Genomic DNA, 26,290 nt, shown 5'->3' with positions numbered 1-26,290 from the left:
TTAGTGTAGAGTTCGATCACATGCTTATTAATTGATATGTTTTTCTTATTCAGAAATTGGCAAAGAGCATATCTGTGAGTTATGGTATCGAGCCTGATGAAGAAGGCTCAGCTGGACTACGCCTTACTGCAAGGGGCTCCGTCACAACCTGTACTTACCGTGTGGACACGGACGGTCGCACACACTTCAGCTCGGTTGGGTGGAAGAAATTCCTCGATGGCAAGAATCTTCGTGTTGGACAGGCCATCCTAATTACTATCAGGAACACCAACCGCCCAGGCTTGAGGATGATGATTGTCTTTGATATCATCTAGAACTACATATGTGTGTGTGGCTATATCATCTAGAACTACATATGTGTGTGTGGCTATATCATCTAGAACTACATATGATGATCGTCGTCGATATCATCTAGAACTACATATGATGATGGCCGTTGATATGACCATGTACTGCTTGAGGATGCATGTTGGCTATGCATGAAATTGTTATCCTAGTACTCCCTTCGTTCCAAATTACTCGTCGTGGTTTGAACTAAAACCACGACGAGTAATTTGAAACGAAGGGAGTACTACCGTACCTAGTAATGGTTTATGAATTTGATGAAAGATAGTACCTGGTTTCTAGCATCTGAAAGGAGAACTGAAAGGGAAAATGATGAAAGATATAGCAGTAGCATGGGATGAAGAAATCGCTACAGCTAGTTAATAGTAGCGCATTCCTAAAAAGCGCTGCTGATATCGTTCAACAGTAGTAGCGCTGGTTGGGGCCGCGCTACTACTATGAGTTAGCTGTAGCGCCTTATTAGTAGCGCGGCCACCCGCGCTGCTGCTAGCCTGAAAACACGCGCTGCTGCTAGCCTTTTCCCTAGTAGTGATGGATGAAACTGTGTAATATTGATGAAACTATGTATATGTACGGATGAAACTTGCTACTATTGGTAACATGTGTTGGATACATATGTGTTCACGACTATTGGTAATATGTGTTGAATATGCTATATTCGTCATATAAATATATTTGTGTTTGATTTCTATGAAAATGAATTGATATAAGAAAAAACAAAATTAAATGGGGCAATATAGTCACTTTGCCATCTGCTGGCAGATGGCAAAGAGCTTTGCCATCAGCTGGCAGATGGCAAAGAGGCCACGTGTCATCTACATGTAACATTTGGGCTGGCCTATTTGGGCTCTTTGCCATCTGACAGCAGATGGAAAATCTCTTTGCCATCTGCTGGCAGACGGCAAAGCATTCAGCCTTTGTCATCTGCTAGCAGATGGCAAAGAGCCTGCAGCCTTTGCCATCTACTGGCAGATGGCAAAGTATGCCGTTAGCCTTCTAACGGAGCTAACCCCGTTAAGAGGCTTTGCCATCTGCCAGCAGATGGCAAAGCCATAGGCTCTTTGCCATCAGCCAGCAGATGGCAAAGAAGCCTTTACCGGCAGGGTTTCAGACGAACTGTTTGCCATCTGCTGGCAGATGACAAAGCCTTTGCCATCCGCCGACCATGCCTTTGCCATCTGCCATGGCAGATGGCAAAGTGCCAGATTCCAGTAGTGTCTAGGGAGAGGTTTAGTCAACGGATCTGCTATATTCAGGTCCGTATGTACTTTACAAATATCTACGTCTCCATCTTGAACATTTTCACGGATGGAGTTGAAGTGATGCTTGATGTGCCTGGTCTTCTTGTGAAACCTGGGCTCCTTGGCAAGTGCAATAGCTCCAGTGTTGTCACAGAAGAGTGTGATCGGCCCCGACGCATTGGGTATGACTCCTAGGTCGGTGATGAACTCCTTCACCCAGATTGCTTCATGCGCTGCCTCCAAGACTGCCATGTACTCCGCTTCACATGTAGATCCCGCCATGACGCTTTGCTTGCAACTACACCAGCTTACTGCCCCACCATTCAAAATATACACGTATCCGGTTTGTGACTTAGAGTCATCCAGATCTGTGTCGAAGCTAGCATCGACGTAACCCTTTACGACGAGCTCTTCATCACCTCCATATACGAGAAACATGTCCTTAGTCCTTTTCAGGTACTTCAGGATATTCTTGACCAATGTCCAGTGTTCCATGCCGGGATTACTTTGGTACCTTCCTGCCAAACTTACGGCAAGGTTTACATCAGGTCTGGTACAGGTCATGGCATACATGATAGACCATATGGCTGAGGCATAGGGGACGACATTCATCTTTTCTCTATCTTCTGCCGTGGTCGGGCATTGAGCCGAGCTCAATTTCACACCTTGCAACACAAGCAAGAACCCCTTCTTGGACTGATCCATATTGAACTACTTCAATATCTTATCATGGTATGTGCTTTGTGAAAGACCTATGAGGCGTCTCGATCTATCTCTATAGATCTTGATGCCTAATATGTAAGCAGCTTCTCGAAGGTCCTTCATTGAAAAACACTTATTCAAGTAGGCCTTAATACTGTCCAAAAGTTCTATATCATTTCCCATCAAAAGTATGTCATCCACATATAATATGAGAAATGCTACAGAGCTCCCACTCACTTTCTTGTAAACGTAGGCTTCTCCATAAATCTTCATAAACCCAAACGCTTTGATCATTTCATTAAAGCGAATGTTCCAACTCCGAAATGCTTGCACCAGCCCATAGATGGAGCGCTGGAGGTTCTAATTTACTACTTTTTACTCAAAGATCTGTTGTCGACTGATCTCAGAATCTTATGGCTGAGATTAACATAATTGTAGAAAGCAACATCAACTTAAATTTTATAGTCTGCATTGGAAACCACCAAACAGTTTCCAGAAAGATGTTTTTTGAAGACCAGAGGGCAGAGTGAGTATATGACTTACATTTGTTTAGGAAATAGGAATAATGCAGGTAAACCTATACAAAGAGCACACATATATGCATCCGTACCAGGTAATCTCTAGCTACTCATGACTTCAAACCAGAGGCAGATAATACAAGATAGAATTCCCATATACGAATGAACTTCTCATCAAAGCCCAATTTCAAAACTTGACTGCAAGAAAAGGAAGTGATAAGAAATTAGAAATTAATACTACCTGAGCAACCAAGTGGAACATATATGTATATAATCGTCACAGCAGTATTCTTCATGTAGTGAGTTTCAAGTGATACTTACTCTTTGTTGGCCATGAGTTAAACATGACAAGTGATACTTAATCTTACCACCACCTGCCCCTGCTTCGCGTTGTTGCTTGTCCGTCGTGGCCGTGCAGCCGCTGCCGCTGTGTGCTACACATGTGTTGCTGTCCGCCGATGTGCCGCTGCTCCCCGTCGCCGTCGCCTCCCCGGCTGACCCCACAAGCCATAACCATTCATATCCTATGCACCTTGTTATCTCAGTGTTGTAGCTAAAGTGCAATTCACACACATGAAACATCATGCAGTTTATTCACAAATTTTACTTCAGAAAATATTTTAAAATAAAATGGTGCCTCAGCTTATGCAAAAAGTGAAATATCTGGAAATATAACTTCATAGACTCTAGTGTTATAAAAATTACATCCCACTAACTTTTCGAAAACACATATCTGCACTGGAAAAAATCAGATCCTTCCTTCTAGGAAGGTGATCTTCGTGCCCTTTTTCCACCCTGGCTTCACATCAATAGTCGGGATCTCCTCGTCTTTTTACACATAGTCGCCATGAGGAAGTAGTGTTTAGTGTTTATTTTAGCATCTAAAATCAGTTTGTTGTTCTATCAAAGACAAGTAAGCTTGCAAGTGCAATGCATGTCTTGTTAAAAAACAAAATTTTGAATACGCAAAGCACGTCTGAACTACAAACATACTTTTATTAAGCAAACAAATTTATACGCATGCTTATGCCAGATTAAATTTTGGCAACCTGACTTGTCCATATATTATGTACACTAAACTGATGGTAAATTCATCTAACTGTAGGCAAATCACAAGAAAGTTGGCATGTTAATCCAGGCCTGGTGTGTTACCTCAAATGAAATAGCTGATCTCTTGCCCACTGTAGTGGTTTGGCGAAACTTCCCGGCTCCTTAAGAAGAAAGTTAGATAGCTTCCTCTTGATTTAAGATTCAGCAATAGACTTCCAGCAGAAAAACATTGTCCAATCTAGTATATAGAACAAACTACTTCTTTCTGAATTGGACTTCCACTTGTTGCTTCATTAGTGCTTTAGTTTTTCGAGCTGCCTTTCCTCCAATCCCAGATAGCAGTAGAGACGCTGATGCCTAAACAAGCTGCATAAGAAAATAATCTTTATCGAATTTGAAGGAACATAATAATATGAATTTGTTCTAGTCGATCTAAGAAAACAATACAGGAACAAAAAGTTCATGAATACCAGCTGGAGTTGCAAGAACTGAAGTGACCTGACTCTAAAAAAAGATCTGATGTATTGCCAAATGGAACATGCCAAGAACAGGACATGAAGCAGAAAAAAAGATGGCCTGAAACAAATCACGCACCTGGACTGGACAATGATGCATCGTCCTACGCGCATGCAATTAGCACTTACAAGCAATCACATGATTCTCATTCTTGGACTGAACACTGCCAGATTCCGCAAACAGATTGCAAGTATCAGCTTCCATGCACCGCTTGCATACATGCCCTGAAGAATATAAGTAGATGAAATCAAGTGCCATTTATTTGATCAGTCTCTATCATGTCCATGCTATACTGACAAAAAATGCCATGACTGAATCTCCGTGCATAGTATTGTGCAACAGAATTATCTTAGTCCATCATCATGACTTCTATACATCTATACTAATATAATCTCTATATGCTTTCTGCTCTAGGTAACAGTACGTGCATCCGTGAACAGTAGAAAATGGGAGGTGTGAAGTCCATTGCGGCCTGACGGCGGTCCTTCTCACTGGGAATCACACCCTCAACATTGGGCTCATGTGGGATACATTGGCGAAGCAAAGACGGTTCTCAGGGAGAGGCCATCGGATGCCATCCTCGTTGGTGGTACCGTACGGTGACGGTACGAACCACCGACACCCGGACGCGAGCAAGACACTGCCCACGTCGAGATCGGTGACATCAAGGCCAAGATCCTGCACCTCTCCTCTCGCCTCCACCACCACCCCGCACCTCCAGAGGTACGACAACCTGTAGCGCGATGACGCCGGAACACGTCCACGGGCGATGGGGCTCAGCTAGGCTGCGGAGGGCGCCGATGGGGGGTGGTGACGGTAGAAAGAGGGGCGGCGCGAGGAGGAGGGGAAGGATGGAGCGGCGGCGCATGGAGGAAGAGAAGGGGTGATGGTTGCTCATGATATATCCATCCTTCTCGATCTGAAGCTGCAGGAGGAATGGCGCGGGGGCGCGAGGTTGTGCGGGAGTAACGACGCGGGGCGTGAGATCGTGCGGGCGGGGCCAGAGGTCGTGGGAACGTTCTGTTTTAGCGATCGATGGACTGTACGTAAGTGGCTTAATTGTGGCTTGTTGGGTTAAACACGGAAGGATTATGAGCCATCAGATCATGTAGATGGACGGATATAATTGTCTGGATCTGCCCATCTCTTTCTTTTATAGAGGTAGTAGATGCTGTGAGTGCGTGCGTCCAAGGAACTCTTTTTTTTTCCTCCTCAAAAAATTCCGTGGATCATACATATATCACGCGCGTTTGACTTGCTTTTTGTTTTTGTTTTTCTTCCGCAAGCTTGCGGAGCAGACTCGGACCCTCTATGGGCGACGAGTGCATGTCGGCGCCCTTGACGGCGTCTTCCTTGACCATGAGCTCCAACATCCGGCCCCGCCCCACGCTCATCACGGCCTCGATCGAGGCACATGGAGGTCGGGTCGGTCCTGCACGGCGCGCGCCATGGCCATCCAGTGACCTTGCACGACAACAAATCACAGTAAACCATGCGACACATGGCGTCCTTCAAGCCCGACAGTTCGGTCCACCGACAAATCGGTTCGGTTCGGTTATAACCCAAGTCACCTAATACTTTTGGGGGAGGAAGAAATCGAGAGTCAAAAGCTTAGGCAAGTAAAGTAAACACGAGCTGATGACCAAATCAACCGCAAGATGGGTACCACACAATGCTTCTGGCCGGAGGAATTAATGGTAAGAGGAAATGACAGACGCGTCGTCGTCCTCGGAGCTCCTGTCCCGCGAAAGAGCAGCGGTGCTCGTGAGCACACCACGCAAAAGAGCCTTGGACGTCGTCGTCCACGGCTGCACCAGAGCCATGGGTGCCGCCGGCCGCCAACGATCAGTTTGCGTGAGTTGAGAAAAAAGGAGGCGGCGGTGCTAGCTGTGCAATTGAGCGAGAATTGTTGTTCGAGTTCCAAAGGTAGACTAACTCCGATCAGTCCATCTCTTCCTATCACATGTGAGTATCCACAAAAGCTGTGTGGGCAAAACACCGCCCCTTATCCAAGAGCCAAAACTTCAGCAATGAATGGGTCTAAGACTCCTCAAGCCCCGAGGAACGCCATATGAGACCGGGCTACACCTCCCGCTCCTACTTTCATGGAAACAAACGTTTCTGTATGAGTTGGACGTACGAGCCAAGTTTTGAGATGGTGCGTCCAATGAACCTTTTTTCCTTTTCACAAAAAAAAAACTCATGGATCGTCGATCGCGTTTTGACTTGGATCTAAAACAAATCCTCTGTGAGTTGATTTGAATATCTTCTCCTTTTTTTTTTCTTGGTGAACGAGACTTGAATTTGTTTCTTTTTTCCACCCAAGGAGGATACAGTGGTCTCACCATTGTCCCACCGGCGTCTTCGTCTAGACAAATCTAATTCAGATTGCTCTACTGGGTCAAAAAACGAGGGAACGGCACATTGTATGTATCCTTCGCCCTTATCTTACGTTCAGAGAGCGGGGGGACAACATTTCATGCACCCATTTAATTGCCTGCATCGGATCATACCCACCAAATAAACTGCATAATTAATTAATGGTGATGATCTTGCATCTATCACCATCCGAAAACATCTTATCCAGCAAGATATCTCTAGACCAAGTAGTATATGGATCTAGCCTCGGTAAATGAAGATCAAACCGATCCTTAACATCAGTCCAGAACTTGTTTGCGTGAATGCAGCGGATGAGCGCCATTAGTCTTTGTGCGTGTGTGCACGTGTAGACGTATTAATTATTAAATTAATTCTACTTGGTACATACTGGTCAATCAATAAGGGCCGTCGGATCGGCCCAAGGGAGGCGGGATCGGAGAGCAATCCGTGGGATGGGGTGATTGACCAATCGCAAGCAAGCAAGCAGCAAAACTATCAATTCTTTTCTTTTCATTCACTCACAAGGAAAGAAAAGAAAAGAAAAGAAAAGAAAAGAAAAGAATCCCCAAATGACGCAGCGCCTCGATTCATTCATTCATTCCGTTCCCTTCCCCACATCGCCGCCTCGTCTCCCACATCGCCGCCGGCCATGGCCTCCGCCCTCTCCCTCTTCCTCTCCCTCATCGCCGCCGCCCCCACCCTCTCCTCCTCCTCCTCCCCTCCCCTCTCATCACAAGAGAAGAGAAGAGAAGAGAAGAGAAGAGAAGAGGTCAGGCGGCGGCGGCGGCGGCCCAGATCCGCCACGGTAGCCCAGGGCCTCGACGGCCAGCGCGCGCCGGGACATGGCCTCCGACGACGCGGCCGTCAATCCAAGGTACTCGACGGGGATGCAGCTTCCTTGTGCTCTGCTCGTCCAGGCGGTTCCGCGCCCGACCGCCATGGAGCTTCCTCTTCCTCCACCTGCTCCGCGATTTGCACCACGCAGCCACTCTCTCGCCCGCCCACCTTCCCTCATTTGGTTTCCTTCCTTCCTTCCTTCCTTCCTTCCTTCCTCCGTGTCTGCTCGGCTAGGGTTCGTTCGCTGCTGGTGCTGCCTGCGCCTCTGGTCTGGTGGATTAATTAAATCTCACGCCTTGTGCCTTGTTGGTTGGTGGAGATCGGTTCCTTCCTCATTTTGATTTTGATTTTGATTTGTTGGACACACTAGAAACTGGATCAACAAGATTGGCCGTGTGTAATGAGGATTGGGGGGGATGTACACTAGTACGAGTAGGTTTCATATCTTCAAATGCAATGAGTAGAGATTCATCAAATTCCTCCTCCTCACTTGTTATGTCCAATTTGCTTGCTGCACTATATTGGACGTGTGAAAACTGAAACTTTGATCTAATATGATTTTCGCTGTGCATTTCCCCTAAATCTGTCTAGACCAGCAAATCGATCGATCCAAGTGAGAAATTAACAAAGTATCGGTTGAACTACACCGAGCTCCACCAGCCCTGCTTGTTTATTCTACCCAACCACTTGCTGTTTATTCTACGTTGCGGCTCTAGTTCATCAATTGCATGCCTACAGCTAGTCAGTTATATCATACAATTTTATATTGCCGCGCCAGCGCTTTTCATACATTTCTTTATGGCTTATTGTCGTAAGCACCAGAATCAAATAAAACATATTTATTGCGGTGATGGCTGCAAGATAGTATTTGCCATGTATTTGCCCCTCTGCTAGTTTTTAATTTATTGCAAGATAGCGATTTTGTTCTGTTAGCATTTCTCCGAGGATTAATAAAACAAGGATGTGCTATGCCTTTCATGATGGAATCCTAAGATTTTAGCGGTCTAACTCGCTCTAGTGAAATTATTTCCATTTTCTAACTATTGCCCACTGCCATTGCATATACGTCTATCTTATTATCAGTGTAAGAAGATCATTTTGTACTTACTTAGCTTAAACTGTAATTATGAAAAAGTTCCCTTTTTTAGACAAGAATGTTCGCCGAATATTGACTAGCTGCATGGCAGGTGGACCGTGGCTGCTCCGAACGGTTGACTTTACCACTTGAACTTACTTGGAGTTCACCTTTTGCAAAGTGGCATCCTCAAGAAGCCGCGTGATATTCGGCATCGGCTACAACTGCGATGAGTAAGTCCTCTGTCCCCTCTCTACCCTGCTGGCCGTCGACACGAAGGTGTTGCTTCTGGTGATTTGCTTTTAGTGGTGATCCTATTTAAGCCCTGGTTGTGGTTTTCGCGTCCTGTTTATGCCCATGCTATGGTTAATCATAGGGTTCCTGGTTAGCACTGCCGTTGAATTTATTTGATTTCTCACAGCCTATAATCATGGTTTCAGTTTACCACTCTAAACTGGTTGTGCTTCTTATGAAGTTTACTTGGCCTAGGTTTGGTTATAGGGTCCTGGTTATGTCTGCCTTAAGTTCATATATGTGGTCTGGTGGTTATGCATTATTTGCTTGCTGTTAATATTTTTGATAGGGGTTTTCTTAGTTTTGGAGTTAAAACATGCTACTATCTACTCTATGATACTTGAGGCATCATTCTTTTTGATTGACGTTGTTATTTTATTCATATGGTCTTGAGCGTTGGTAACGCTGTCTTTTATAGCAGGTTATTTGTTTCCCAGACAACGTGAGCAAAAACGTACCAAAAATAGAGATGAAACTATATGGTGTTCATTATTAGGGGAAAGTTTCATTGCATTTAGTACAACACTGCTGTTGGTTTCTGAGTCAGGAAGCTAGCTAGTTACTTTGTCTAGTATCTCCTGGTCTGATTTGTTTAGGCTCACAATGAGCTCCACCAGCCCTGTTCGTAGTCAGTCGCGTGTGCCACCTTCAACCCAAGATCCAACCCCTCCAGCTTTAACCCATCATCCGCTGCCACTACTGCTAAAGGCTGGATGTCTAGTGCATGTTTAGTTGAGGTAGACATATTCTACCCTACCACTTGTTGTTTATTGTACATGGCGGCTGTAATTCATCAACGGATCCCTGCAGCAAGTTTGTTATATCAAACAAATTTTATATTGCCGTGCCAGTGATTTTCATATTTTTTTGATGGCTTATTGTTGTAAGCACCAGAATCTAAGACATATGTAATGCAGTGATGGCTGCATGACCGATTGTTTCTCGGTTCTTCACCATGTTTTTGCCCCTTTGCCATTTTTTTATTGTAAGAGATCTCTGGTCCTGTTCGCATTCGCTTAGGATTAATAAAACAATGATGTACTATGTTATTCATGACGGGATCCTGAGATTTTAGCGGCCTAACTCACTGTAGTAGAATTATTTCAATTTTCCAACCATTGCCCAGCACATGTCTTATTATCAACATAAGAAATCATTTTGTATTTACTGAGTTTAAACTGTCATTATGAAAAAGTTCCCTTTTTTTAGATAAGACTGTTCACCGAATATTGACTAACTGCATGGCAGGTGGACCGCGATCGCTCCGAACGTTGAATTCACCACTTGGAACTTACTTGGAGTTCACCTTTTGCAAAGTGGGATCCTCAAGAAGGCGTGTGATCTTGGCACTGGCTAATACTCTGATGGATAAGTCCTCTGTCCCCTCTCTATCGTGCTGGCCATCAAGCCGAAGGTGTTGCTTGTGGTCATTTGGTTTTAGTGGTGATTCTGTTCAAGCCCTGCAGCTAAGTTATATCGTACAATTTATATTGTTGCGCTAGTGTTTTTCATATATTTGTTGATGGCTTATTGTTGTAAGCACCTGAATCTAATAAGACATATGTAATGTGGTGATCGCTGCATGACCATTTGTTACTTGGTTCTTCGCCATGTATTTGCCCCTCTGCCATTTTTTTAAATGATAGCTCATGTCCTGTTTGCATTCGCCGAGGCGAGGATTAATAAAACAATGATGTACTATGCCTTTCATGATGGAATCCTGAGATTTTAGCGGTCACTGCCACTGCATCTGTCTGCCTTATTATTAGTATAATAAATTGTTTTGTATTTACTGAGTTGAAACTGTAATTATGGAAAAGTTCCTTTTTTTAAGGTGAGATTATTCAGCGAATATTGACTAGCTCCATGGCAGGTGGACCATGGTGGCTCCAAATGGTTGAATTCGCCAATTGAACTTACTTGGAGTTTACCTCAAGAAGGTGTGTGATATTCGGAATCGGCTACATCTGCGAATAGTAAGTCCCCTGTCCCCTCTCTACCGTGCTGGCCATCGAGCCGAAGGTGTTTCTTTTGGTGATTTGCCTCTTGGTGGTGAAGCTGTTCAAGCCCTGGTTGTGGTTTTGGCATCCTGTATATGCCATGCCTTGGTTGATTACAGGCTTCCTGGTTAGCAGTGACGTTGATTTCATTTGATTTCTCGCTGCCTATAATCATGGTTTCAGTTTATCACTATAAACTAATAAACTGGTTGCGGTTGCTATGAAGTTTACATGGCCTAGGTTTGGTTATAGGGTTCCTGGTTATGTCTAACTTAAGTTCATGTCCGCGGTCTGGTGGTTATGCATGATTTGCTCGCTGTTAATATTTTGATAGGGGTATTCTTTGTTTTGGAGTTAAATCATGCCACTGTCTACTCCATGGCACTTGAGGCATCATTCTTTTTGCTTGATGTTGTGATTATATTCATATGGTCTTGAGCGTTGGTAACACAGTCGTTGATAGCCGGTTATTTGTTTCCCAGACAACCTGAGGAAAACCGTATCAAAAACAGAGATGAAAATATATGGTGTTCATTTTTAGGGGGAATTTCATTGCATTTAGTACAAAGCTGATGTTAGTTTCTGAGTCAGGAAGCTAGATAGTTATTATGTCTAGTATATCCTGGTCTAATTTGTTTAGGCTCACAATGAGCTCCACCATCGCTGCTCATAGTCAGTCGTGTGTGCCACCTTAAACCCAAGACCACTTGTCCAGCTTTAACCCATCTTCCGCTGCCACTACTGCTAGGTGCTAGCTGAAGGCTGGATGTCTAGTGTATGTTTAGTTGAGGTAGAAATATCGTACAATTTTATATTGACGCGCCAGTGCTTTTCATATATTTGTTGATGGCTTATTGTTGTATAAGCACCAGAATCTAATAAGACATGTAATGCGGTGATGGCTGCATGACGATTTGTTACTTGGTTCTTTGCCATGTATTTGCCCCTCTGCCATTTTTTTATGGCAAGATAGCTCTTGTCCTGTTAGCATTCCCCAAGGATTAATAAAACAATGATGCACTATGCCTTTCATGATGGAATCCTGAGATTTTAGTGGTCTAATTCGCTCTAGTAGAATTTTCTAACCATTTCCCACTGCCACTCCATATATCTGCTTTATTATTAGTAGAAGAAACCGTTTTGTATTTACTGAGCTTAAACTGTAATTATGAAAAAGTTCCCTTTTTTTATAAGATTGTTCGCCGAATATTGACTAGCTACATGGCAGGTGGACCGAGCCTCCAAATGGTTGAATTTACCAGTTGAACGTACTTGGAATTCACGTTTTGCAAAGTGGCATCCTCAAGAAGGCATGTGATATTCGGCATCGGCTACAACTGCGATGAGTAAATCCTCTGTCCCCTCTCTATCGTGCTGGCCATCGGACGAAGGTGTTGCTTCTGGTGATTTGCATTTAGTGGTGATGCTGTTCATGTCCGTGGTCTAGTGGTTATGCATGATTTGCTCACTGTTAATATTTTGATAGGGGTTTTCTTAGTTTTGGAGTTAAATCATGCTACTGTCATTGATAGCAGGTTATTGAGGCATAATTCTTTTTGCTTGACGTTGTGATTTTATTCATATGTCTTGACTCTTGAGCGTTTGTAACACTGTCGTTGGTAGCAGATTATTTGTTTCCCGGACAACCAAGCTAAAATTTACCAAAAATAGAGTTGAAAGTATATGGTGTTCATTATTAGGGGGGAGTGTCATTGCAGTTAGTACATCGCTTATGTTGGTTCCTAAGTCTGGAAGCTAGCTAGTTATTATGTCTGTTATCTCTTGGTCTGGTTTGTTTAGGCTCACAATGAGCTCCACCAGCCCTGCTCGTAGTCAGTCGCGTGTGCCACCTTCAACCCAAGATCCACCAGTCCAGCTTTAACCCATCATCCGCTGCCACTACTGCTAGGTGCTAGCTGAAGGCTGGATGTCTAGTGTATGTTTAGTTGAGGTAGAAATATTCTACCCTACCACTTGTTATTTATTGTACATGACGGCTGTAGTTCATCAATGGATGCCTGCAGCTAGTCAGTTAAATCATACAATTTTATATGTTTGTGCCAGTGATTTTCATATTTTTTTGATGGCTTATTGTTGTAAGCACCAGAATCTAATAAGACATATGTAATGCGGTGATGGCTTCATGACCGTTTGTTACTCAGTTCTTTGCCATGTATTTGCCCCTCTGCCATTTTTTTTGTTGTAAGAGAGCACTTGTCCTGTGTTCGCATTCGCCTAGGATTAATAAAACAATAATGTACTATGTTATTCATGATGGGATCCTGAGATTTTAGCGGCCTAACTCGATGTAGTAGAATTATTTCAATTTCCCAACCATTGCCCAGCACATGTCTGTCTTATTATCAGTGTAAGAAATCATTTTGTATTTACTGAGTTTAAACTGTCATTATGAAAAAGTTCCCTTTCTTAGATAATATTGTTCACCGAATATTCACTAACTGCATGGCAGGTGGACCGCGGTGTCTCCAAACGGTTGAGTTCACCACTTGAACTTACTTGGAGTTCACCTTTTGAAAACTGGTATATCCTCAAAAAGGCGTGTGATTTTGGCACTGGCTACTATTCTGATGGGTAAGTCCTCTGTCCCCTCTCTATCATGCTGTCGATCCAGCCGAAGGTGTTACTTGTGGTCATTTGGTTTTAGAGGTGATTCTGTGCAAACCCAGGTTGTGGTTTTTGCATGACGTACTCATGTTAAAACCAAAGTACAAAACTGCTGCTATAAAACTATGGTTTATGGTGGATTTTATCATGAATGCAACCTCAAAACTGGAAAACTCCTACCACTTGTTGTTTATTGTATATGGTGGCTGTAGTTCATTAATTGGATGCCTACAGCTGTCTGTTATATTGCACAATTTTATATTGATGTGCCAGTGCTTTTCATATATTTGTTGATGTCTTATTGTTGTAAGCACTAGAATCTCATAAGAAAATTGTAATGCGGTGATCGCTGCACGACCATTTGTTACTTGGTTCTTCGCCATGTATTTGCCCCTCTGCCATTTTTTTATTGTAAGATAGCTCATGTCCTGTTTGCATTCGCCGAGGCAAGGATTAAAAAAGCAATGATGTACTATGCCTTTCATGATGGAATCCTGAGATTTTAGCATAGATTAAAATAGCCCGTGAAATAGCCGCGATAGCTGCGCTATAGCTGCCCGGGAGCCTCGCCACTACGCGTTATCTGTCACTGCATATATCTGCCTTATTATTAGTATAGGGAACCATTTTGTATTTATTGAGTTTAAACTGTGATTATGAAGAAGTGCCCTTTTTTGGACACGTTAGCTTAGGTTTGGTTATAGGGTTCCTGGTTATTTCTAACTTAAGACCATGTCCTTGGTCTAGTGGTTATGCATGATTTGCTTAAAAGGGCAGCCCGCTGCACGTAGCTCCCTCTTGCGCAGGGTCCGGGACAGAGTCCGACCACTTTGGGTCTATTGTACGCATTCTTTCCCTGCATTTCTGCAAGAGGCTGTTTCCAGGACTCGAACCTGTGACCTCATGGTCACAAGGCAACAACTTTACCGCTGCGCCAAGGCACCCCTTCATTTATGCATGATTTGCTTGCTTAGTTTTGGAGTTAAATCATGCTACTGTGTACTCCAAGGCACTCGAGGCATATTCTTTAACCAAGAGGCATGTGTTGTGTAGGTGTTGTGCAATTTATACTTAGGTGGCACTTGGTTGGAGGGCGAGGTTGGTTTGCTCTAGGATATTCCCAACCACGTCGTTAGGGATAGCCTATTTTTGTTGTTTGGTTTGGTTGGATAACTATGTTGTTGTTTGGTTAGAAGGATTAGATTAGAAGTGGTTAGGGATAACTATTTGTGTGTGTTTGTTTGACAGTATGAGGAGTAGATGGTTGCTGTGGTGAATCTTTTTGCTTGACGTGGTGTTTTTTTCATATGATCTTGAGCGTTGGTAATGTTGTCATGGATAGCAGGTTATTTGTTTTGCGGACAACCTGAGCAAAAACGTACCAAAAACAGAGATAAAATTATATGGTATTCGTTTTAGGGGGAAATTTCATTATTACTAGCAGGGCTATTGCCATCGCGACTTTACCCATGTTAAAACCAAAGTATGAAACTGCTGGCATAACAACTCTACTTTATGGTGGATTTCATCATGAAAGCGACCTCATAATTGGAAAGTTCATACATGAAATCTATGTCAATTAGAGCTACCAAAAAGGGCAGTCAAATGACCTCCTTTTGATTTCGGACAGATATTTACATATTTCAACATTAGTGCAGGAAACTAAAAAAACAGAGCCCAGTTACAAACTTATGAGCATGGATTTCGAGTCGCTCGACTAGTCGCGACTAGTCGACGACTAGTCTATGAGTCGCAAAAATATGTTCGACTCGGGTTAGTGTCGACTCGCGACTCTGAGTCGCGACTAGTCACAACGCAGGCTCGACTTCTTCCGAGTTGCTGCCCCAGAGCGACTCGCATGAGCCGCGACTCGAAAACCATGCTTATGAGAGGAGTTTTGGGAGCCGGCAAGCCCTGTACGGTCATGCCAATCGTGGGGATGCACCGTGTCATGACGGAGACGTAAGGCAGCAGCGGGATACGCACGTAGGTGCATGACAGAGCCACAGAGCCACTTTGTGGTGTGCACTGTGGATTCTTCTTCCTCTCCGACTCCTCCTGACTTGCCCATCCGGTGGCCCTCATTCTTCTTCCAGGACCGCATAGCTGGTAATTAAATGGTTCCCTCTTCTGCTCTCTCTCTCTTTCATGCTGTCTGCATGTCCATGGCCATCAGTCGTGGTTAACTTTGTTTTGTGTTGGCCATCGTGCCATGGTGACTTCCAAGGGTTTTATGATCTGTGATGCAACATTTTTGCTTCTTGATTTCGAGGTTTTAGTGGATTTTTTACCTCAAGACTACATAGCAGTTCATTGTGGTGCACCTGCAAAGACTTAATAGCAGCCCACATTCATTTCGTTGGAATATTGTTGCTGTGATCATCTGTCTTGTTTTCACAATATTTGTTCTTTTCTAGATTCCTTGTCTAGTATGTTCTGCTGCCTATGCGTGATCATATAGAGGATTCCTTTTTGCCTCCACGAAACATACGATTCTTTATTTTTTTCTGTTAGGAGATATACGAATGGGATGACTTCATGGTTGCGAAATGCTTAGAATCCAGAAAATGGTTGCCAATGAGATAATTTTGTCCCGAAACATTTGTTGCATACATTATTTATAACTGGATATACTCTTCTTCAATCTCAACCCGAACAGAAGTGGTAGGGTCTCTTTTGTTTGTCGGTGATGTTTAGTCAGAAAAATGGTCAATGACTTGGGTTGCAAAATATCGGTTGAAAGTAGAGCAGAAAACATATAAGTTTCGTAAGCATATTTCATTTTTCCAACTTGGATTTTGTTTATTGCAAGATAAAAACAGTCCCGTCTACTGATCATTGAGTTGCTTTGCATGTTTAAACATGTAACCAAGCCAACACGAAGCACCTCCTATGGTACAAATGAATTTGATATACACGTCAAATGCACTTTAGTTTTGCAACAATGGCATACATATACACTCATGACTTGTTTATAGGCAAAATAAGTTTCTTTCTAGGCAGTCATCTATGGTATTCTATTCTATTTTATTTTTCTGTTCAGAGTAGATAGTTTGCACCAACTCTTTGCTGTCGGCTGGACTGTGTCATATTGCCTAACTCATTGTTCCTAGTAGGGCGTCTCTGACTCATTTCAAAGCTCAGGGTATGCATGATGCCCCTGTTCTGTTTAAGATCAATGTGTTGATATTATTAGTTGTAAATCTGTATATGTGCATGTGCATAGTACATGTGCCATTGTTCTAGCTCAGTCAGAGTTTCCTGATAAAATTTTGTGTATAGCCTTGTTTTGTTTAACCCTTTCCCCTTCTTTCAGGTTATGTAAGCAACATATTTTTGTATAGCCGATCCTTCGAGGTTATGTAACCTCTAAAACCTCGACTTCCGCAACAGCGGCTGCCTCTTCCTCAGTAAGGCGAGTCCATGGTCTCTCTCTCTCGGTCCGGCTATTGGTTGCTGACTCTGGTGGTGGTCTTCCAGCCACCACAATCTTATTACTGTGGTTATTTGTCTTGTTGAATATGTCACAGTACTTGTGCTTCGCAAGATTTCATTGCTACCATGTTGTGTTGTCCATGATTATATAGAGGATTCCTTTCTGCCTCCACGAGAGATATGATTTTTTTTTCTGTTATGAGGCTTACAAATGGAATGAATTCATGGCTATGAAATGCTTAGAATCCAGAAAATGGTTGTCACTGATATAATTTCCTGTCCCGAAACATTTTATTGCATACATTATTTATAACTGGATATACTCTTCTTCAATCTCAACACGAACGCAAGTGGTAGGATGACTTGCATTTTGCTCTTTCTGATGAATTAGATATACCCTTGCATGTGAAGATTCAGAATCATAAAAGATCACATTCAAGTATTATCTAAAAGGGATTGAAAGTGGAATAAAAGAACCTGGGGTGATGAGTTTTTTTCCTTGGTCATCTAAGAATTACTTTATTTGTAATCTAGAGCAGTTAGTAATTTCGCTGGAATCAAATGCACATTCTACCATTGTATGGGTATTTGCTAAAATGTACTCCCTCGTCCCAAAATAAGTGATGTGGTTTTAGTTCAAATTTGTACTAATACCACGACACTTATACTCCCTCCGGCCCAAAATAAGTGACGTGGTTTTAGTATTGAACTAAAACCATGCCACTTCTTTTGGGACGGAGGGAGTACATGTGATGCAGGGTGCTTCAAATAGAAAAAAATTACAATTGTTAAATATTGTCGTGTACATATCATTTTGTCCACCCTTTGCTGTGTCCTGTAGCTTTCGTAGCTTTTTGGGTATGAACTACATGCAGCTAGCAGTAGTTGTGTATATATTGTTGACTTAAATTGAGGCCAAGTCTTGTGGCTGACTTCTGGCAACATAAAGACTGGTCCTAAATCCAAAATTCAGCGGTTGACTTTGAGCAATCTTTTGCAACACAATCTTGGACGAAGGTTTTTTTGGGACCAAATTAAGATTTTTGATTGCGGTATACATTCTAAACAGCTAATCTGAGCTATTTATGGCTGGGTCTATAGTCATGCTCCTGATGTTGCGATGGCTGCTCTTCCTGCCACACCACACAAAGATGTACTTTTTTTAACAGTTCTTAGGTCCATGGATTATTTAAGTGGCAATGCTCATGTTAGCTTTAGCATAGTTAGTTTGTTGTTGCTAGTGGCAATGCTATTTGTCTATTGCAATTGACAACAGGTTGGTTAAAAATTGATGTACATGTTAGGATTAATGCTAGACTATTCTCGTGGATGCCAATCTCCTAGATTATTTAGATATATGGCTTTAGTGTGGTTTATAGTCATGCTCCTGATGTTGCTAGGGTGGTTGACTGTCATGTTGTGGCTAGGCTCTTTTGCTGTTGGATGGTACATTCTTAGCTGGCTTATGCGGGATCTATGTTCTAGTGAAAAGAGTGTTGCTTGGAGTTCTAGTCTCTCCCAGATCCCTAATTATTTTGTTTGTTCGATTTAGAGCAGCAGGTGCCCTTTATGGACAACATCAACGAGGAACATGCTGGACCACACGCCCATGCTCTTGAGCTAGACGAGGACATCATCGTGTCGTACCTCAATCTCGAGGTGACGATGATGCCGACTCACCGCACAAGGTTGCTCTCTGCTCTGCCCTACCACCTAAGAGGTTTTTTTTAGTTATTGCTGCTCTGGCTCTACAATAGTTTCTAGACACTCGCACCGTGCTCCTGTTCACAGTGGACTAGTTTCTAGCTCTAGCCTAGTTGCTACTGTTAATCGACATAGTCTCCAATGTTCCAGGTTGGTTTTAATTATTTCGGTTAACAATTCACTCACTTATTGAGTGCACATTGAACCTGCTATGTTATGTACTGATGGTCATCCATTCAATCAAATATTAACTTGTGAATACAATGTGCAGTTATGCATAGAGCTGCCGGCACATCTCTTACTTTTGGTTAATAGTCCACTCACTCACTCAGTGCACTTGGAACCTGCTATGTCATGTATTGATGGTCTTTCATTCTCTTAATTATTAACTTGTAAATAAGCTGAACCACCATTTTATATCTTGTCCGTTTTGCTGCTTACTGTTAAGTTGTGTGTACATGAGCTGCTGTAGGATAGATACTACATTGTTCTGCTCCTCTGTACCATTGTTGCAGCCAGCTGCTGACCCTTTGTTTGTTGAAAAAACTATATGTTTGCTGTAGTGGTTGATGAACAACTTTGCCAAGCACTAGGCCAACCTGAGTGTGGGCCCCATCACATCCAAGATGATGGACGGGACCGGTGTTGGTTTTTTGTGATTTTGCTTGCCTAGCTGCAACCATGGACGTGGTGATGCCTGGCCTCGGCTACAACTGCACAGGTGAGCTTCTTTGCACATGGTTCTAAAATTTAGAGGGAGCTATCTTTTAGATGAAATCACCATTCCATATTTGCCCTATTTGCTGCTTGAATCGTTAAGTTGTGTATTGAGCTGCTGTAGGATGCATTATCGTGTGCTATACTTTCTCTGTATGAAGCCACTTGACCCTGTTCTGTTGGCAAAAAAACTGTTTGATGCAGTGATTGAAGATCAACCCTGCCAAGTTGTTGAAATAAGCACTCCATGGATGGAATCCTGCAGTTGATCCATCCATCTCTAAGAGGAAGAAGCAGAAGAATAAAAGAAGATGGTGATCTATATGAGTTGATGGGTTCGTCGGAGGAGGAGAAGGACCTCTTCTCTTCACCAACACAAAGAGCAACCACACCCCAGCGCTCAAGCACATGTACCCCCCGATTCACCCCCCAGCAAATCTTGATCTATCTTATTGTTACCCTGGGACTAGGAGGTGCATACATATTAACATATATCATCTGAAATTAGGATGACCATAAATCTGTAGTTATGGGGTTGAATGATGCATGGCTGTGAAATTCAATGGTCATCTTTTTAGATTTGTGTGTTCTGGTTTGACCATGATTGTGATGATAAACACTTTAAGCAAACATTCCAGTTCTGCTTCTGAAAATTGATGACTGAAACAACTATTGTGTAAAGTCTGAGCCATTGCATTTTTGAGAAGTTGTGTTAGCCTGATAGAAAATCTGAGCCATTTCATAACTGATTTAGCTGTTAAACATATTTGAGACTATACCTTGGTCTCTTCCTTATGTTTTGATCTGGTTCTGGTTTCTTTGTGCTTCTTGACTTGTTGCGCTTTCAAGATTCCTGCTCGTGTTTGCTTTTTAGACCAGAGAACTTAGTATTACCCTGCTTTTTTGATCTAATGAATATAAGCATGATTGTTTGCGCCTCAAGTGCAGACACAGGGACCTCCCCGTTGTTGTATTTGGTGGATTCGGTTCGTGCAAGCAAGCACACCGAGGTTGGCTGGCCCGCACTCCATTTCAGGGGGTGTTCTGTGTACCACCAGAGGAATGAGCTCGCCAGCTGCGTCGACATCATCGACGTCGACGGCCATCCCCACGTCATATTCATGTGCGTCTGAGCGGGCCGCTATGGGAGGATGATGTTGGAAATATGCCCTAGAGGCAATAATAAAAGTATTATTATTATATTTCCTTGTTCATGATAATTGTCTTTTATTCATGCTATAACTGTATTATCCGGAAATCATAATACACGTGTGAATACATAGACCACAATATGTCCCTAGTGAGCCTCTAGTTGACTAGCTCGTTGTGATCAACAGATAGTCATGGTTTCCTGGCTATGGACATTGGATGTCGTTGATAACGGGATCACATCATTAGGAGAATGATGTGATGGACAAGACCCAATCCTAAGACTAGCACAAAGATCGTGTAGTTCGTTTGCTAGAGCTTTGCCAATGTCAAGTATCTCTTCCTTTGACCATGAGATCGTGTAACTCCTGGATACCGTAGGAGTGCTTTGGGTGTATCAAACGTCACAACGTAACTGGGTGACTATAAAGGTGCACTACAGGTATCTCCGAAAGTATCTATTGTTTTATGCGGATCGAGACTGGGATTTGTCACTCCGTGTAAACGGAGAGGTATCTCTGGGCCCACTCGGTAGGACATCATCATATGCGCAATGTGACCAAGGAGTTGATCACGGGATGATGTGTTACGGAACGAGTAAAGTGACTTGCCGGTAACGAGATTGAACAAGGTATCGGTATACCGACGATCGAATCTCGGGCAAGTAACATACCGATAGACAAAGGGAATTGAATACGGGATCGATTGAGTCCTTGACATCGTGGTTCATCCGATGAGATCATCGTGGAACATGTGGGAGCCATCATGGGTATCCAGATCCCGCTGTTGGTTATTGACCGGAGAACGTCTCGGTCATGTCTGCATGTCTCCCGAACCCGTAGGGTCTACACACTTAAGGTTCGATGACGCTAGGGTTATAAAGGAAGCTTGTATGTGGTTACCGAATGTTGTTCGGAGTCCCGGATGAGATCCCGGACGTCACGAGGAGTTCCGGAATGGTCCGGAGGTAAAGATTTATATATAGGAAGTCCTGTTTCGGCCATCGGGACAAGTTTCGGGGTCATCGGTATTGTACCGGGACCACCGGAAGGGTCCCGGGGGCCCACCGGGTGGGGCCACCTGCCCCGGGGGGCCACATGGGCTGTAGGGGGTGCGCCTTGGCCTACATGGGCCAAGGGCACCAGCCCCAAGAGGCCCATGCGCCAAGAAAGGAAAAAGGGAAGAGTCCTAAAGGGGGAAGGCACCTCCGAGGTGCCTTGGGGAGGATGGACTCCTCCCCATCCTTAGCCGCACCCCTTCCTTGGAGGAGGGGGCAAGGCTGCGCCCTCCCCCTCTCCCTTGGCCCTATATATAGTGGGGAAAAGGAGGAGCAATCATACCTAAGGCCTTTGGTTGCCTCCCTCTCCCTCCCGTGACACATCTCCTCTCCCGTAGGTGCTCGGCGAAGCCCTGCAGGATTGCCACGCTCCTCCACCACCACCACGCCGTTGTGCTGCTGTTGGATGGAGTCTTCCTCAACCTCTCCCTCTCTCCTTGCTGGATCAAGGCGTGGGAGACGTCACCGGGCTGTACGTGTGTTGAACGCGGAGGTGCCGTCCGTTCGGCACTTGATCATCGGTGATCTGAATCACGACGAGTACGACTCCATCAACCCCGTTCACTTGAACGCTTCCGCTTAGCGATCTACAAGGGTATGTAGATGCACTCTCCTTTCTACTCGTTGCTGGTCTCTCCATAGATAGATCTTGGTGTTACGTAGGAAAATTTTTGAATTTCTGCTACGTTCCCCAACAGTGGCATCATGAGCTAGGTCTATTGCGTAGATTCTTTGCACGAGTAGAACACAAAGTAGTTGTGGGCGTTGATGTTGTTCAATATGCTTACCGTTACTAGTCCAATCTTGTTTCGACGGTATTGTGGGATGAAGCGGCCCGGACCGACCTTACACGTACTCTTACGTGAGACAGGTTCCACCGATTGACATGCACTTGGTGCATAAGGTGGCTAGCGGGTGCCAGTCTCTCCCACTTTAGTCGGAACGGATTCGATGAAAAGGGTCCTTATGAAGGGTAAATAGCAATTGGCATATCACGTTGTGGTCTTGCGTAGGTAAGAAACGTTCTTGCTAGAAACCCATAGCAGCCACGTAAAACATGCAACAACAATTAGAGGACGTCTAACTTGTTTTTGCAGGGTATGCTATGTGATGTGATATGGCCAAAAGGATGTGATGAATGATATATGTGATGTATGAGATTGATCATGTTCTTGTAATAGGATTCACGACTTGCATGTCGATGAGTATGACAACCGGCAGGAGCCATAGGAGTTGTCTTTATTTTTTGTATGACCTGCGTGTCATTGAAGAACGCCATGTAAACTACTTTACTTTATTGCTAAACGCGTTAGTCATAGAAGTAGAAGTAGTCGTTGGCGTGACAACTTCATGAAGACACGATGATGGAGATCATGATGATGGAGATCATGGTGTCATGCCGGTGACAAGATGATCATGGAGCCCCGAAGATGAAGATCAAAGGAGCTATATGATATTGGCCATATCATGTCACACTATTTGATTGCATGTGATGTTTATCATGTTTATGCATCTTGTTTACTTAGGACGACGGTAGTAAATAAGATGATCCCTTACAAAATTTCAAGAAGTGTTCTCCCCTAACTGTGCACCGTTGCTACAGTTCGTCGCTTCTAAGCACCACGTGATGATCGGGTGTGATGGATTCTTACGTTCACATACAACGGGTGTAAGACAGTTTTACACAGCGAAAACACTTAGGGTTAACTTGACGAGCCTAGCATGTGCAGACATGGCCTCGGAACACGGAGACCGAAAGGTCGAGCATGAGTCGTATAGTAGATACGATCAACATGAAGATGTTCACCGACGTTAACTAGTCCGTCTCACGTGATGATCGGACACGGCCTAGTTGACTCGGATCATGTGATCACTTAGATGACCAGAGGGATGTCTATCTGAGTGGGAGTTCATAAGATGAACTTAATTATCCTGAACATAGTCAAAAGACCTTTTGCAAATTATGTCGTAGCTCGCGCTTTAGTTCTACTGTTTTAGATATGTTCCTAGAGAAAATATAGTTGAAAGTTGAAAGTAGCGATTATGCGACAGTAGAAAGCTTATGTCCTTAATGCACCGCTTAGTGTGCTGAACCCCAAACGTCGTTTGTGGATGTTTCGAACATCGAACATACACGTTTTGATAACTACGTGATAGTTCAGTTAAATGGTTTAAGTAGAGGCACCAAAGACGTTTTCGAAACGTCGCGGAACATATGAGATGTTTCGAGGGCTGAAATTGGGATTTCAGGCTCGTGCCCACGTCAAGAGGTATAAGACCTCCGACGATTTTCTTAGCCTGCAAACTAAGGAGAGAAGCTCAATTGTTGAGCTTGTGCTCAGATTGTCTGAGTGCAACAATCACTTGAATCAAGTGGGAGTTGATCTTCCAGATGAAATAGTGATGTTTCCTCCAAAGTCATTGCCACCAAGCTGCTAGAGCTTCGTGATGAACTATAACATATCAAGGATAGATATGATGATCCTTGAGGTATTCGCGTTGTTTGACATCGCGAAAGTAGAAATCAAGAAGGAGCATCAATTGTTGATGGTTGATGAAACCACTAGTTTCAAGAAGGGCAAGGGAAGAAGGGATACTTCATGAAACGGCAAATCAGCTGCTGCACCAATGAAGAAACCCGAGGTTGAACCCAAACCCGAGACTAAGTGCTTCTGTAATAAGGGGAACAACCACTGGAGCAGGATTACCCTAGATACTTGGTAGATGAGAAGGCTGGCAAGGTCGATAGAAGTATATTGGATATACATTATGTTAATGTGTACTTTACTAGTACTCCTAGTAGCACCAGGGTATTAGATACCGGTTCGGTTGCTAAGTGTTAGTAACTCGAAATAAAAGCTACGGAATAAACGGAGACTAGCTAAAGGTGAGCTGACGATATGTGTTGGAAGTGTTTCCAAGTTTGATGTGATCAACATCGCACGCTCCCTCTACCATCAAGATTAGTATTAAACCTGAATAAGTGCTCTTGCACCTAAGGAATGGTTTATTGAATCTCGATCGTAGTGATACACATTTTCATGCCAAAAGATATAAGATAGTAATGATAGTACCACTTACTTGTGGCACTGCCATGTAAGTCATAATGGTATAAAACGCATGAAGAAGCTCCATGTTGATGGATCTTTGGACTCACTCATTTTTGAAAAGTTTGAGACATGCGAACCATGTCTATTGGTGTATATGCATGAAGAAACTCCATGCAAATGGATCGTTTGGACTCACTTGATTTTGAATCACTTGAGATATGCAAATCATACCACATGGGCAAGATGACTGAAAAGCCTCGTTTCAGTAAGATGGAACAAGATAGCAACTTGTTGGAAGTAACACATTTTGATGTGTGCAGTCCAATGAGTGCTGAGGCATGCAGTGAATATCGTTATGTTCTTACTTCACAGATGATTCGAGTAGATGTTGAGAATATTTACTTGATGAAACACAAGTCTGAATTATTGAATGGTTCAAGTAATTTCAGAGTGAAGTAGAAGATCATTGTGACAAGAGGATAAAATGTCTATGATATGATCATAGAGATGAATATCTGAGTTACGAGTTTTGGCACACAATTAAGACATTGTGGAAATTGTTTCGCAATTAATACCGCCTGGAACACCATAGTGTGATGGTGTGTCCGAACATCATAGTTGCACCCTATTGGATATGGTGCGTACCATGATGTCTCTTATCGAATTACCACTATCGTTCATGGGTTAGGCATTAGAGACAACCACATTCACTTTAAATAGGGCACCACGTAATTCCGTTGAGATGACACCGTATGAATTATGGTTTAGAGAAACCTAAGTTGTCGTTTCTTAAAAGTTTGGGGCTGCGACGCTTATATGAAAAAGTTTCAGGTTGATAAGCTCGAACCCAAAGCGGATAAAATGCATCTTCATAGGAAACCCAAAACAGTTGGGTATACCTCCTAATTCAGATCCGAAAGCAATATGGATTGTTTCTAGAATCGGGTCCTTTCTCGAGGAAAAGTTTCTCTCGAAAGAATTGAGTGGGAGGATGGTGGAGACTTGATGAGGTTATTGAACCGTCTCTTCAACTAGTGTGTGCAGGGCACAGGAAGTTGTTCCTGTGGCACCTACACCAATTGAAGTGGAAGCTTATGATATTGATCATGAAACTTCGGATCAAGTCACTACCAAACCTCGTGGGATGACAAGGATGCGTACTACTTCAGAGTGGTACGTAATCCTGTCTTGGAAGTCATGTTGCTAGACAACAATGAACCTACGAGCTATGGAGAAGCGATGGTGGGCCCGGATTCCGATAAATGGTTAGAGGCCATAAAATCCGAGAACGGATCCATGGACTTTGGTGGACTTGCCCGATGATCGGCAAGCCATTAAGATAAATGGATCTTTAAGAAGAAGACGGACGTGGATGGTAATGTCACCGTCCATGAAGCTCGACTTGTGGCGAAAAGTTTTTCACAAGTTCAAGGAGTTGACTACGATGAGATTTTCTCATCCGTAGCGATGCTTAAAGTCCGTCGGAATCATGTTAGCATTAGCTGCATTTATGAAATCTGGCAGATGGATGTCAAGACAAGTTTCCTTACTAGTTTTCGTAAGGAAAGGTTGTATGCAATACAATCAGAAAGTTTT

General features: G+C 43.4%; 1 non-coding gene across 1 annotated transcript; it reads left to right on the top strand.

Annotated features, from left to right (window-relative positions):
- The first annotated feature begins 20,036 nt into the window (after positions 1-20,036).
- LOC123073034 (small nucleolar RNA Z223) lies at positions 20,037-20,132 on the top strand. The gene has a single exon (XR_006435560.1). It is a non-coding gene; the product is annotated as a small nucleolar RNA Z223 (small nucleolar RNA).
- The last annotated feature ends 6,158 nt before the right edge of the window (positions 20,133-26,290 follow it).

This window comes from Triticum aestivum, chromosome 3B (assembly GCF_018294505.1).
Source record: "Triticum aestivum cultivar Chinese Spring chromosome 3B, IWGSC CS RefSeq v2.1, whole genome shotgun sequence".
NCBI classification, from domain to species: Eukaryota; Viridiplantae; Streptophyta; class Magnoliopsida; order Poales; family Poaceae; genus Triticum; species Triticum aestivum.
Note: the sequence above shows the minus strand (reverse complement) of the source record. Positions and strands in the feature narration are given on the sequence as shown.